General features: G+C 46.2%; 1 protein-coding gene across 12 annotated transcripts in view; it reads left to right on the forward strand.

Moving 5' to 3' along the window:
* Positions 1-15,132, forward strand: part of Cip4 (formin-binding protein 1-like Cip4) — a 403,349-nt gene that overhangs the window by 260,692 nt on the left and 127,525 nt on the right. Inside the window, exon 1 of one of the 12 annotated variants that reach the window (XM_076212810.1) lies at positions 9,169-9,232. The exons of 10 other annotated variants lie outside the window; for them this stretch is intronic. The gene's annotated coding sequence lies outside the window, so the exon portion shown is untranslated. Of the gene's footprint in view, positions 1-9,168; positions 9,233-15,132 lie in introns of those variants that run through there. One more of the 12 variants, XM_076212812.1, reaches the window with a different exon arrangement.

A 15,132-nucleotide genomic window follows, 5' to 3' on the forward strand; every position in this document is an offset into this window, starting at 1 on the left:
GGCGCACGGCGAAAAGTCGATCCGTGTGAAAAGAGCCTAACGAATCATCAACGGCACCACCACCGCGGAGATGCGGTTCAATAAGTCTTATTTAGACTCGACATAGGAAATGATCACCGCGGAGAAACTTGAAAGGAGGGCTGATTCATGCAGCTCCTCCTCCTCCTCCTCCTCCTCTTCCTCCTCCTCCTCCTTCTCCTCCTCCTCCTCCTAATTCTTCTGTTCCTCCTGCTTTTCCTTCTCCATCTTCTCCTCCTCCTCCTCGTGTTTCTCCTCTCTCTGCGTCTCCTCCTCTTGCTAATTCTTCTTTTTCTCCTCCTCCTCCTCCTGCTAATTCTTCTGTTCCTCCTGCTGCTTTTCCTCCTCCTCCTCCTCCTCCTCCTCCTCCTCCTCCTCGTGTTTCTCCTCCCTCTGCTCCTCCTCCCTATGCTCCTCTTTCTCCTGCTTATTCTTTTGTTCCTCCTGCTTTTCCTCCTCCTCCTATCCCTCCACCTCCTCCTCCTACTACCACTACTTCTGTTCCTCCTCCTCCTCCTCCTCTTCCCTCCTGTTTCTGCTCCTCTTTCTCCTCCTCCTCCTTCAGCTCCTGCTGCATGAATCGTGTTGTTGTGTTGTGTTGTGTTGTGTGTGGAGGAATGTCCGAAACATTGCGACGATCCATTAAGTTACACCGCCGCTGGACTTGTCGCGTCTGTATTCGCCAGAGAGAGAGAGAGAGAGAGAGAGAGAGAGAGAGACTGAGACTGACTGACTGAACCTGGTTCTGGGATTCTCAACATGTATCGGTAGAATGTTTGGAATCCTGTTGAATCGTCCCCCCCCCATAGGATTCCCATACCGACGCCCGACCCATCCCGTCTATCCCCTTTCCTCCCACATCACGACGGCAACGTTGTCGCCGCCGCCGTTCCAGTGAAGGGTGTATGTGTCATGCACTTGTCTCTTGCATTCATGCACTTGACTGTTGACATCATGCAAACGGATTTTATCATCATCCAATTGGTTTTTGCCATCATGCGATTTGTCTTTGCCACCATCCAATTGGCTTTTGCCATCATTCACTTGCCACCATGAGCATATTAGTTTTGCCATCATGCAGTTTATTTCTGCCATCATAAAATTTGTTTTTGTCATCATGCAATTTGTTTTTGCCACCATGCCATTTGTTTTTACCATCAGACACTTGATTTTTGCCATCATGCATTTTGTTTTTGCCATCATGCATTTTTTTTTTAGTCATTATGCAATGAGGGTCTTATTCGTTGTGACGAGGTACTCTTCCAAAGTCGGTTTAGGGTTTGGGCATGAAGCAAGAGAACCGGGTAGGTACATGGGGCCATGGTTACTCATGGGAGGCACAGAGACGGTACCCCACGAGCGTAGTGCTCATATAAGAACGTAAGAATGGAAGAGACTGCAAGAGACCATAAGGCCTACACTAGGTAGTTCCATGTCTCTTACCACCTGCCGTCCCTATCCATAAAGTTAGCTCGTCTTCTCTTAAAACGACCAATTGTTACAGCGCTCACTACATCATGGTTACTAAGTCTTTTCCATTCGTTAATCACTCTGTGGGTAAATCATGTCTCTTAAACTTGATTTTGTCCAATTTATATCCATTATTAAGTCTATTCTGTTCGTTAACCACTGTGATGTTAAATTAGGTCTTGTCTCATTTCATTTTTAAACCCAAATTTGTTTAATGTAAATCCATTACTACGAATTCTGCCTTGCCAGTACACTAAGTTCAAGTAAATGGTACTGCCCGCGGTATAAGAACACAAGAATGAAGGTGACTCCAAGAGACCATGAGGCCCACACTAGGCAATTCCATGTCCATGACCACCGTTTCATGCTCGGTTGGAGGCTCGTTTCACACTCTATCGACTTTTCGCCGACACCCCATGGTTATCTCTGAACACGACGTCGTGTCGTGGACGGCGCACGGCGAAACGTCGATACGTGTAAAACGAGCCGAAGACAACCCGTAGAAGATCACTGGGCCGCGCGCGCGCGCGCTGTCGGGAAGGCGGGACGAGGAGTCTACCGGGCGGACCACTCTTGAAACTCGATACCTGGCACCAGGGCAGTAACATTGTAAAACTCCCTATCGCTGGACGCCAGCAACTCGCTCCCTCGCCCGAGTGCAATTATCCAATCAAGGATGACGTTGGGGAAGGGGGGCGAGGAGGTGGCTGATCATCCGAGCGTCCGATATCACGTATTCACGTCACAACTGATCCAGTGAAGGGTGCTGCCCCTCGACCATCTTCAGCTTTTCCATGAGTAGGGTTTCCCCCATGGAAGTCCTTATCCGCTTGGGTGAAGATTCTGGAGTACTCCTCGGTCGCAGGGGCTGGTCTCCTAAAGAAGTCGCCTCCCTGAGCAGTTAGGGGTGTCGTCTATCTCTAAAACCTCGTTTACATGGGGACAAGTGGAGAGGCAAGTCAAGTATGCTAGTTACTTGTTTGTTTGTCTTGGCCTCTGTAAACATATACTTGCTCGCTCTCTTCTCTAGTTCAAGAAACTTGCACACTTGACTTGCCTCTCAACTTGCCCCGTGTAAACGAGGCTCCAGAAAGAAATGTATCAGATATGTCCTCATATTGGCGGGGGACCAGCCCGTAGTGTGTCTGATGTTAGACACTGTTTGCTGTCTCGTAATTTCTCTTCACTCAGCACGGAGCGTTGCTCCCCCTTCCTCCCTTCCCCCTCGGAGGCAAATTAAATTGCCCGACTCATCGAGATGATAGTAGTGCCCACTCCCAGCTGAATAAAATCACCTGCCGTCAGTCACCATGTCTGCATAAAGAGGTATCATGACTCAACACAGCCATCACCATCTTCAGCGTTCACCGTGGGGGTGGGAAACGCGTTGCTCCACTCACGCGTCGGCTGACTCCAATCCTCACGGTTCTCCAAGCAAGCAAGCTCCGATACGGCCACCCTTCCTTCCCATTCTAAACATCTCTCGGTAGGTTCGTTCGGTCTACCCAAGCCTCGAGTTTATTCTGTGGGCGTCCCCTTCTTCGTCTCCTCTTCCATCGAGGGTTGTCTCTTGTGGAGACAATCCTGTGAGTGTGATCAACATCTGGGAAATGACCCCCACGCAGTCGAAGTTGATGCTCACGAATTATACTGGTAACAGGTCTACACTGAGTCTCTCGGAATAGTCTCTGGTTTGACGCAGTCTTTCCAGATACCCCATGATACTCCGAAGGCACTTTGTACCAAAGACATCGAGACGCTTGTTCATATCAGCATTCATTGTCCATGTTTCGTAGCCGTACAATAAAACAGGAGCCTACGCAACCTGAAAGTACGGATCATAGTCCTCCTGCCTGAATATTGACAAGGCCATATACTCTGAGTGAGTCCATAACACCTTGGGCAATGCTAATCCTTCGAAGAATTTGCTGGTATGACTCGCCCCTCTTATATATCACATTACCAAGGTATTTGAGGCTTTGTAAGACCTCAATTTGGGACAACAGGAGATGGGAGGGAGTTTTTGTCCTAGAAGCCCTTAAAGTTTCGCTCCCCCCCCCCCCACACACACACCATCCAAGCTGATTACAATCATCTAGCGCCGCGGTCCTCAAAGAATCGTTGATCAATCAACAATTTGCCCCAGGTCTCTGAAGTCCCGCGACCTTCAGGTAACCGACGACGGCCTCGGCAGGCCCATAGGCACCCAGGGAAGGTACCGTGTTGTTGCGTAGGACTGATGAAAGAGTATTGGAATGGTTTGGGCACATGGAAAGAATGACTGAAGAGAGATTAACAAAAAGAGTATGGAAAGCAGAGGGTGGAGTGAACTTGAGGGGGCAACCGAGGATGAGGTGGATGGATGGGATGAAAGGGGTTTTGAGCAAGAGTGGAATGTCTGTTGAGCAGAGAAGGGAGGGGGCCTTTGGTATATAGATAGGGATTGTTAGTGTGAGGTGTTCTGTGTTCTCCGTGTGGTGGTGGTTGGATGTGGAAAGCGTTAAATCCCCGGTGACTTTCAGAAGCGTCTGGGAAAAAAGACGGCGACGATGATGCAGCCTCTTTACAGTCGTTGTTTGTAAATCCCTGGCGACTTAAAATAGATCAAAAGCGTCCGAGAAGATGACGATGATGATGCAGAATCTTCGTTGTTGTGGTTATTGTTATTAATGACGATAATGGTAATGACGGAAATTTTCACCTCAGGTGTTGGACGAGCGCGCTCCGTGAAGTCTTGGACCTGCAGAAGACTTCCGGCATGGACTCTTCCTCCTCCTTTTTCTTCTCTTCCTTCTCCTCCTCTTTCTTCTCCGTCTCCTCCTCTTTCATCTCTTTTTTTTTCTTTCTTCTTTTACTCCTCTTCCTCCTTTTTTTTCCCTTCTCCTCCTCTTTCTTCTCCTTCTCTTCCTCTTCTTTCTTCTTTTTCCTTCTTTCTTTTTACTCTTCCTCCTTCTCTTCCTCATCTTTCTTCTCTCCCTCCTCCTCCTCCTTCCCCATTCTCCTCTTCCTCTTTTCGTCCTGGTGCTATCCCTCGTCCTCCTCCTCTTCCTCCTCCTCATCATACTTCTCTTCCTCTTCTCTTCTTCCTCCTCTTCTTCATTCTCCCCCTCTTCCTCGTTCTCCTCATCCTCTTTTCCTCTTGATCATCTCTTCTCCTTCACTTCCCCTTTCTCATCCTCCTCTTCTTTCTCTTCCTCATCCTCCTTCTCTTTCTCTTGGAGTCGTTCTCGGAACCCACTTGACGATGTAGATTGCAAACAATTTGATATAGTTTTGTATACAAGAAGACATACTGTAGGCGATACAATAGAGAAGGAAAAGTTGTATTCTTTCGTGGATTTATTCATTTATTTATATATTCATCTCTGTGTACTACGCCTCTTGTGGTGATTACACTTGTGGAGATCTTGGTTCATTTTGTCCCGACGAGTTCCTGGACAAATAGCTCTCTTCCTGGATATGCTTCCTCGTTTCCTCGTCGTCATCGTCATCGTCGTCTTTGTCATTATCGTCATTATCATCATTGTCATCTTGTCGTTGTTGTCGTCGTCGTCATTGTCATCATCGTCGTCAGTATCATCTTTGTTATTGTCGTTGTTGTTATCGTTATTACCATCGTCTTCGACGTCGTCGTCTTTGTCATTACCAGCATAATCTTTTCCATTATTGTCATACTTAAAGCAAAAACTGAAATGAGGTTTTAGGACCAACAGTACATCGCACAGTGAACTTCCCCACCCCCAGGGCGTCAACGACCTTGAGGGAGCTGAATTCCTCTGTCTTTGAAGTGCCCGGCGCTGCGCAGTCGATGCAGTTGCATGTTCAACACTTACACACACACACACACACACACACACACACACACACACACACACACACACACACACACACACACACACACACACACCTGGCAGGCATAACAGCAGGATAGTGAGAGAGACACACGGACTACTACGGATTATTATAATGACCTTTCACTATATGGATGAAGAAATTATGGAAAAAAAATGTAGAAACCCTGATCCGCCCAAGACTGGAGTATGCGTCAGTGGTATGGTCCCCCACACAGAGTGAAGCATATTAGAATGATCGAGAGAAAACAAAGGGCGCCAATTGAACTGATTCCCAGCCTTGCAGATATACAAGGAGAGACTGGGTCTGCCAACATTGATAGATTGAAGAGAAAGAGGTGATACGATTCCATTGTTCAGGTCGCTAAAAGGAGACAGACTACGTTGACAGAAGAGATGTCATGGATAGGGATAAGAGAGCTGAGGTCATGAGAAGAAATTGTGGAATATTATATGTTTTAAGCATATGAAAAAAAAGGCTTCCATGGAGATGCATAATTGCTTGGAACAGGTTAGAAAGGGATGCAGCCCAAGTTAGAACAATACATGAAATCAACTCTAAGCGTGGTTAATAAGATCTAGCCGAAGTTGGAACCATACGTGAATTTGAAGCAAGGTAGGATAAATTGGAGACTAAGAGACGGGACCTCACGAGCGTTGCTCCTTTTCTGTATACTAAAAATATACATGAAGAATTGTCACCCCAGAACGCCCACATGAAGAATCGTCATCCTATGAGATCCCACCTAAAGAATTGTCACCCCAGTACGCCGAATATCAACAGTGGATTAAATATTAAGTTAGGTTGAATGAGGGTTATGCTCATTGTCATCAACTTGTACAACCGAAGAATCGTAAACCCAGGATGGCCCACATGAAGAATTGTCACCCTAGGATAGCCCACGTGAAGAATTGTCACCCTGTCGAAGTCTGGGGTGATGATTCTTTTTGTGATCCCAAATAGGTAAATACAATTAGATAAATAAATACACTGGCGCTGGCGCACGAACACACACACACACACACACACACACACACACACACACACACACACACACACGGTCTTATGTGAGCTCTGAGTTCTCTTCCTGGAGGGAAATAGCTGACGATCACGAGTCCAACACATGATCGAAGACACATCGAAGTCATAATATGTAACATTTTCATGATTATCTCTAAATCGTGCATCCGTTTTACCCTGTTTGCCTCCTCTTCGTTATAAACGAAACCATTTCCAGCCGGTTGGAGGTAGGGAAGGTGAAGTGGGGGGGCTGGGTGGGGGGTGGGGGGGGGGGGTCGGCGTATGCTATTTCCGCGCCTTTCACAAATTCTTTACTTGATGGTCCAGTCTCGCTTCCTTTGTTTCCGGTGTTCCTCTCTCCAGCTTTCGTCACCTCTTTTATTGTTCTGCTCTCTTTCTCCTCCACCCCCACCCACCCTTCCCCTCCCTCCCATCCCTCGAATGATTCTCCTGTCTTCCTCCTCCTCCTCCTCCTCCTCCTCCTCCTCCTCCTCCCCCTCCTCCTCCCAACTCCCGCCAATGCCATATAAGCTGTTGCCAGTCACAGTTCTCTTAATTTATTAGCTTGTGGACATTTTTATTGATTGATTGATTGTGTGTGTGTGTGTGTGTTTACCTAATTGTAATATACAGGGAAGAAGCTACACTCGCTGTGCCCCGTTCCTACTCTGTAATTGAACCTTACTTTCATGTACATTACCAACTTTGTTTATATTGTTGATTTCCAATTAATATATTTAGACATTTTGAATTCGTTTATGTTCCAGCTCGGGTTATATCACTTAAACTATTACAAGTATTTATGCATATGTATATGTGGGCCAGTGTGTGTTTCCACAGAATTCCGTCATTCATTTTTCGCATCGTCCTTTTTTTTTTTTTTTTTTTTACACATTTTTTTTTTACATTTTTTTTTTACACATTTGTTCACATTGGGCTTCCACGAGTTTCACCATCGCCGACAGTTGAGGGTTTGAGTTGAAATTACTTCGGTTACAATATTTTATTTTCCAGATCTCTAAATATCAAATTATCTTTCCCTCACATATTGCAAAGCTGAAGGATGAAATAAGAGATACCTATACGAATGTTAGACATACTCTTGAAGTGTTCCTAGTGAAATATAGATTTCTGTAAGCTAAGTCATATTATTCAAATGGAGGTTGGAGGTAGGATGTCGGAGGAAAAATTGCCCAGTGTAATAACCCCGTTAGACACTCGTGTCTTCGATTTTCTAAGAGGCTTTTCGTGACCAAATATGTCAACTTTCCATATTCTGCGGTTCGCTTATAGTAAAGCTATGTAGCTCAAAACTTGCTAATAAAGAATGTTTGTTTTATTTATTTGTATGTAATCATCATTGTTATTATCATTATTATTGCTACTTTATTTTTCATATTCTTCAGTTGTTTTCTTGTATGCCTTCCAGAAGTTATGTTGCTTAAAATACCTTTGCTAAAAGAGAATGGTGTTTATTTTATTTTTTATCGTTTTATTATTGTTACGTCTTATTTGTTTACATATGATGTGACAGAAGGTAAACTTTCAGTTGTTTTCTCTTCACTTCCCTTGTTAAGCACATCAGCTGCTCAGCATTCGACAGGAGGTGTAAATAGAGCCGTTTGACCATGCGCCGTGGTTGTGTCTATATTTCTCTCTTTTCTGGTCAGTCCTTTCTGGGCACAGAGGTCGGGTTGGTCGTAAGGATGGTAAAACGAGGTTTGGTGTGAAGGTGGGGGTGGGGAGGGAAAAGGTTTGGGGGGTGGGGGAAGGGATGGAGAAGAAAGGATCTTTGTCCTTGAAGTTGGAAGAAAGATGGCTGTAATTTTGACGTTCGGTCTCTTAAGTTGAAGAAAAATTTGTACAAATGTCTCTTGGAAGTTGGGGTTGTCGGTTGGAAGTCGACGAAATAGGTCGCTAAAGAAATGGCCTTGATCATCAAATGCCGCATCTGATAATGTGTTGATATTCATTGAAAACACCGTTAGGGTTATTTTCCCATACTTTACTGGACGCGTTTGGCGCTTCTGCATATTTTATTCGGACTGTGCATCAGTGGACGTATCCCCCCCCCCCAACTCTCAGTTCCATCGTCGTCGTCGGTATGGCTGGGCCCCAGAATGGGCATAACACCCCCGAGGACATTGGTGAGGGCTTTCGAAAGCAACCTTCGTCTTAACGATGGCCTGTGTGTCTTGAGTGTCTGTCATGTACAGTGGTGGCGTGAATAGATGAGTTGAGAATTGGGATGAGAATGAGCTTAAGATTCCAAGTAGTTGAAGCGAAGTGTCTCGGTCGCTTGTACGCTCACTCCGGGGCCCCGTAATTGAACGCAGAAATGTGATGCCAGATCGTAAATTCATTAAGTGCTCTTGCCTTCCAGTGATCACTTTCTTGAAGGTGAAGTGGATTCGAGTTTCGCACAGCCGTGCTCAGAAGTGCTGCAGATTGTCTTTATGGCGCGTTGACGAGGAAATAAAAGTGTGTGGATTCAAATCAACCAGCAACCACCAGGACTTTCTCAAGGGTTTGTTAGGGGGTTACCTACTGGAAGCGAGTCGGAGAACTTGTTTATTTCTCCCCGATTTTAGGGAACTGCGTTAACTTAGAGAATTGTCTGATGCAGATATGTCGTATTAATGGTTGGGTAGAGGGTCAGACGGGGTAGGTAGAAGGGTACGAGAAGCTGAAGCATTAGAATAGCCATGGGTTTTGTCGGATGTCATTCGAGAGGTGGTGGCGAAAGGGGGAGGAGGAGGAGGGACGGTGGGCTGGATGGAGGGGGAGGTGGGAGTTGACTGGGGGAACAGCGATGAGAGGGAGGTAGGTGGGGGTAGTACAAGAAGCAACAGCCTAGGAGACAGTCGGGAGTGTACGTGTGTCGAAAAGATATCTGTCGTGCCAAAGTTTGGTCGGCCGTTGCTACTGGCAGGACCTTTTACAGCCAGTCCTACGTGTTGTGAACGTATTTGGGGGTTGAAAGTGCAACGGGCTGAGGGAATTTGAATTCAAACCGTGGTGCTTGATCGTTGTGGTTTGATTTTTCCTCTCAAGGTGGGATATGGTTTGGTGTACTGCACGCGGGAATAGTCGACTAGCAAACAAACGTCAGTGATGTGGGCTGAGATGGACTTTTCTTTGTGATTTTGTGTGTGCACAGATACCTGTGTGTAGCGATATCAGCCGAAGTGGAAATTATGAGTAGTGTGCGTCAGTGGTGGGTACAAGTGAGGAACCTCCAACTAGTGCCCAGGTGAAATATGGCGAGTGACATCCTAGTAAGCTTAGCTGTGAAATGGGTGAAGGAGGAGGATCATATTGTCTCTCTCTCGCACTCTCTCTCTCATGTGTTCCAAAGTGACCGACAACTGCGTACTTCATGCCGACTGTGGCCCAGAGGAGCGAGAAGTGAAATTCGATTATATAACGGCAGGTGATGTCAAGAATAAAAAATGTGGAATGAAAGTTGATGTTGCAACGTGAAATTTGCAATCTGTGTGTGTGTGTGTGTGCAACGATTCATCTGCCTACCCCCATCCTAATTCCCTGCTGTCGTCTGAATTCACGAGTTAACGTATTGAAACTGATGATCGACCGTGCATGATGAAACATGAATCGTGGTTAATTGCGGTCGTTTCTGTGATTTGGAAGTTTAATGTCACGGCGGTGAGGATGACTGAGGATACACGCTCACCTAGGGAGCAGGTTGAGGGCCGTTATCGCTGAATTCCTCAACCACGAAAGCCCAATCTGCTGATCGTGAGAATCGCTGACGACAGCGAGGAAGTTGATGAAATAAAGTCTCACTGGTATGCTAACAAGTTCACAACACCACAAGCCATTGCTGCCCCCCTTAAGCAATAGAATGGATGTGTAAGGTCCAACCATTGTCCGTGTGTCTGGCTGTACAAGCTCTTTGTTGATCAGGAAGGGGATCACAAGCCCAGCACGTGGTCCATGACCGTGGTGAATCTCAGGGGTTTGGACGGGATGTGAATTGGTGAGGAGAGCAGAACTGCTTAGCTGTTCTGTTCCCGGCCGACTTGACGCGGCAGGTGCAGCAGCTTTGCCTGTCCAAGGTTAGCGAGGCAGTGGCGAAGGCGATGGTAATGGCGTGTGCTTGGATCTGTTCACCAATAACTCTGAGAAAATGTGGGAGACAGACGATGAATAATACTTTTGTGGCTTGCGCGTGAGAGAGAGAGAGAGACGGAGAAAAAAAACAGCTTCCTGTGGATTTGGACTCGTTAAAAATCTCAGAAATCGTGTTGAGACCACTTCGGAAGTTCCATTCTGCAACGAGATATTTGTGGGTGGACTTGATGATGGCGAGAGGGATTGCCTTGTGTCGTCATCACATGTGCATGAATTGGACTACGTTCTAACGGTGTTTGTGAAGTAAATCGAGTTTGTGTGATGAAATTTGTTGTGATGAAGACGAGTGGTCGAGTGACGGATGCTAGATCCGCCTCCGAAGACGTTGTGACGTCACAGAACGGTTGCGCGGGCAGGTGCATCTGTGGAGTGGAAAGTTAGTCTTGCGCTCGACGGAGAGCCGCCACAGATTTGAAAATCGACGGTGGAATTCACACGTGGATAATGCGTCAGCGTAATTATGATGGTGCACGGACTGTCTGCCTGCCTGAGCAGATTTGATGATGACAATGGCTTGGGTGTGCGTGGGGTATCTATTGGCGATTCTAAATAGAATTGTATTTTTTTTTTATATGTTTTGTTCTCTGTGCACCTTTTTATTTCATTGTATCGTTGCCTTGTACCGTTTTTCACAATTTGTAAGTTCATGTTTTTAGGTATAATGATTTTCAAAGATATTTATTCATGTATTCATTTACTTGTTTATTTATTTATTAATTTTATTGCTTATTGATTTATTCACTTGTTTGTTTATTCCATTATTCATTTTAATTTGTAATTGTTGTTGTTATTTATTTTGTTGCTTTATGTTGTTTCTGTATTGCCTCTGATCCAAACAGTGATCGGGGAGACATCCACAAGGAGCTAGAATGGGCGCGTGCATATCTTGACTAGCAACCTCACTTAAAAGGAGAAAGATGCCTTTTAATTTAAATCGATACTTTTTTCTAACGAAATAAGATAGATGTAGTAGCTTGTGTGTCATACTCTCCTGGTGGCCTCCACTGTCTTGAATCACGTGTTAGAGTCGTGATCGACAGCTATTACCCTCCCGGATGAGAGCTATTTTCTCCTAATCCCAGTAGTGACAATGTCATCCCCCTCTCTCCTCCCAACGGTACCTAAAGCGCATGTAATAGGGCAAAGATGACAACTTGGTCCGCAGCTACTCAGTGCCTCCTGCCGTACGCACCTCACCTTGTGTACTGGTGGCGTCATCGGAAGCGTGCTAGTCTCATATTCCCTTAGTTGTGGGCTCGAGTCCCGTACATCGATTCTCAGAAGCAGTGACTGTCATCTGCTCCAATCCCCAAAGGTCAAAGGTGACGAATTGGGCAGATGTTCAGCGCCTCCTGGCGTATGCTGGTGGCGTAATCAGAGGCGTGGTGGTCTTGCATTCGCTTAGTTGTGGGTTCGACTCCCGCACTCCGATTTCCAGAAAGCAGTGACTGTCTGGTACCTGACGACTTCGGCCAGAACGACTCGGCCTTCTGATGTATATTCCTCATCCTCGAGTTCTGGAAGTGAAGGTCTTTCGGTGGTTTCTGTACGTGGGTTTGCTTCGTCGTGTGGGCTGGAGGAGAGCGCTGCTTCGACAAGTATGGGGGTTTGCTGGGGGTGGGGGAAGACAGTCAGGAATGGGGGAGGGTGACGGGTGTGGGAGGAAGATGGCTGTGGAAGGTTTGGGAGAGGGCGGGGAGGAAGGAGAACTTAGGGGGGTGGGGAGCTGGATGTGAAAGAGGAAGGGAAGGAAGAAGGACTTGTGGAAGGCTGGGAAGGTGTGGTGGGGGGCTGTTAAGCAGAGCATCATAAGAAGAGTGGACTGCTCTTAACTCTCTCTACTATCCATTTGGGGTGTGTGTGAATAAAATCGCAAGGCGACAGGGGGGGATAAGATAGTCGCTTGGTAAGAAAGGTGTCGGCAGTGACCCATTACGCTACCGCAGGGACGGGGGTGATGGCACGTGAACAGAATGGCCATCAGGCGGGGTTGGATTGAAAGGGAAAGTGCCACCTGGCACGCAAGGGCGTGGCGGGGGCGTGGGGGCGGCTCCTGGCACCCATTCCGAGGGGACCAGAGTGATTCGCTCGCTCGCTCGCTCCGTTGAATCTTGTAACGCTACTTGATTGTGGCCCGCCAACACTAGGCCTATCCGTGTCCTCCTCCCTCCTCCTCCTCCTCCTCCTCCTCCTCCTCCATGTCCTCAAATCAACTCCCTCCATGCTCTCATCTCTTCCTCCTTCTCCATGTCCTCCTCTCCCTCTTCCTCCATCCTCTCTTCCTCTCCTCCTCTTTCGCCTGTGCTGCTTCCATCCAAGTGGATTTATCTATTTCTCCTCTGCCTAGCTATTCCCCCCTTCTCCTTCTCCTTCTCCTTCTCCTTCACGCCCTTCACCCATCGCATTCCAGGCCTACCTCAGCATCTCCTTCCCGGAACGATTAGGGAGAAGAACAGATGTTAGGGATGGGCACTGTGATGGGGTCCCTTGGGAGACCGGGACAGACCTTGGAGGGGCTGAGGGGGTCCCGCTAGAAGTCGTTGAGCTGCTACTTCAAAGGAAGAAGCTACCGAGAGGAGACCTTTTGGTCCACGACTATGTCGGATGCTAAGAATAGATAGTGAAACGAAGAAATAAGTAAACAAACGCACCAAACCATTGGAAGGCATTACAACATACTGCTTACAAAGAATTGCTTACACAAAAGGATTGCAAAGGAAGAGTATATCGACAGGAGACCTTTTGGTCCATGACTAGGTCGGATGCTAAGAACAGATAGACGAAGAAATGAATAAACAAACGGACCAAACCGTTAGGCATTACAGCACACTGCTCAAGTGTTTACCTAAATGAATCTTAAAAGATTCGAAGCCTTCCACATTACACTGCCTCTGCATGAAGTTTATTCCATTCATTAACTGTACAGTTGGCGAAGTTGTTTCTACTTTATATTGGACAAATTCAGGTTTAAGAGAGAACTAGATATAAAAAAACTGGTTTACCAACAGAATGATTAACAAATGGAATAGACTTGGTAACCATAGTGAGCGCTGAAACAATGGGTTGTTTTAAGAGAAGATGAGATAACTTTATGGGTAGGGATGACAGGTGGTAAGGGACATGGAACTGCTTAGTGTGGGTATTATGGTTTCTTGCAGTCTCCTCCATTTTGATGTGATTATGTTAAAAAATATTCTGTCTAGGGCTACCTTTGATCTGTGTGCTCGTCGTTCTAGGGCAAATGGAAGTCGTCGGTGTCGGTGTTTATGGCGCGCTGTTGAGACCGAACGCCGACAGGAAATTCAAGAAAATAGAAAAAAAAAAAGACAAATGTCCAGTGAGACAAGAATCTGCCTTCCACAAAGGTGGCTGACACGAAGGAGGGAGTGGGAGGGAGGGAGGGAAGGTTAAGTGGACGGGGGAGCTAGGAGGTGGACGGGGAAGGGGAAGGGGAGGCTAGCCTGGCGAAGACGTTGACACTTGGAAGTGTTTGAGTGCGTTTGTGTACGCGGTGTTTACGCTCCTCACCTGCGTAAATAAGGAAGGAGTACTGTGTACACACACACACACACACACACACACACACACACACACACACACACACACACACACACACACACACACACACACACACACACACACACAAGTGCGCGAGGGCAAATTGAGAAGAAAAAAAAATTCAAGGATGTGTAGAAATACGTTTTCCCATTCAGATGCATAAATACTTGGAATAATCTAGATGGAAAAATAACATGAATTCAAATGTAAATATGATAATTGGAAAGCAAGGAAGTTGGAATCTTCACGAATAAGTAGGAATCTTACACGAATCATTTGGAATCTTACACGAATTAGAGGCTGAGTATGACGAAATTGGGGACGTTATACTAGAATTATGTAAATACCATAAAGAAGTTACACAAGTACAAGACGCGCACAAACGCACGCACGCACACAAAACAAAGGTGGAGATAGGTTTGAATAGAAATGGCGTATAGCCAGAGGTTGCGGCGAGTTCAGGCTGACTTTGTGTTTAGAAAGGGAAAAGAATATTGATAACCTATCACGAGAAACACTTGGCCCCCATCAACGACGACGTTGTTAACGAGTAATACAGTGCAGGGCGTGATCACGAATTGGTTGTTAGTGTGTTAATGAGATGGGTAGTTCGTGTAGCGTGTGTCTTTGTGTGTGTGTGTGAACGGAGTCCAGATTAAAAAGTCGGGAAAATATGATAAAAAAAAATCCCATAGGGAAAAAGAGACAAGAAAAAATAGGGCGGCAACATCCTCACAATTATTTTTTAATTTTCTCTCTCTCTCTCTCTCTCTCTCTCTCTCTCTCTCTCTCTCTCTCTCTCTCTCTCTCTCTCTCTCTCTCTCTCTCTCTCTCTCTCTCTCTCTCTCTCTCTCTCTCTCTCTCTCTCTCTTTCTCTCTCTCCAAGGACATAAAGGACCAAGGACAAATCCCCCTAGATTAGGTTCGGGATGTGTTGTAAAATCCCTGTAGGGATTTCAGCTTAGGGACTTTTACCCTACACTAGTGTATGAAGTCTCATTAGAAACCCGTGAGGAGTTTCTGTGATTGTGTATTTACCTCCATTGATCAAACTTTGCC

This window comes from Oratosquilla oratoria, chromosome 30 (genome assembly GCF_046742065.1).
Source record: "Oratosquilla oratoria isolate Oo_2021 chromosome 30, ASM4674206v1, whole genome shotgun sequence".
NCBI classification, from domain to species: Eukaryota; Metazoa; Arthropoda; class Malacostraca; order Stomatopoda; family Squillidae; genus Oratosquilla; species Oratosquilla oratoria.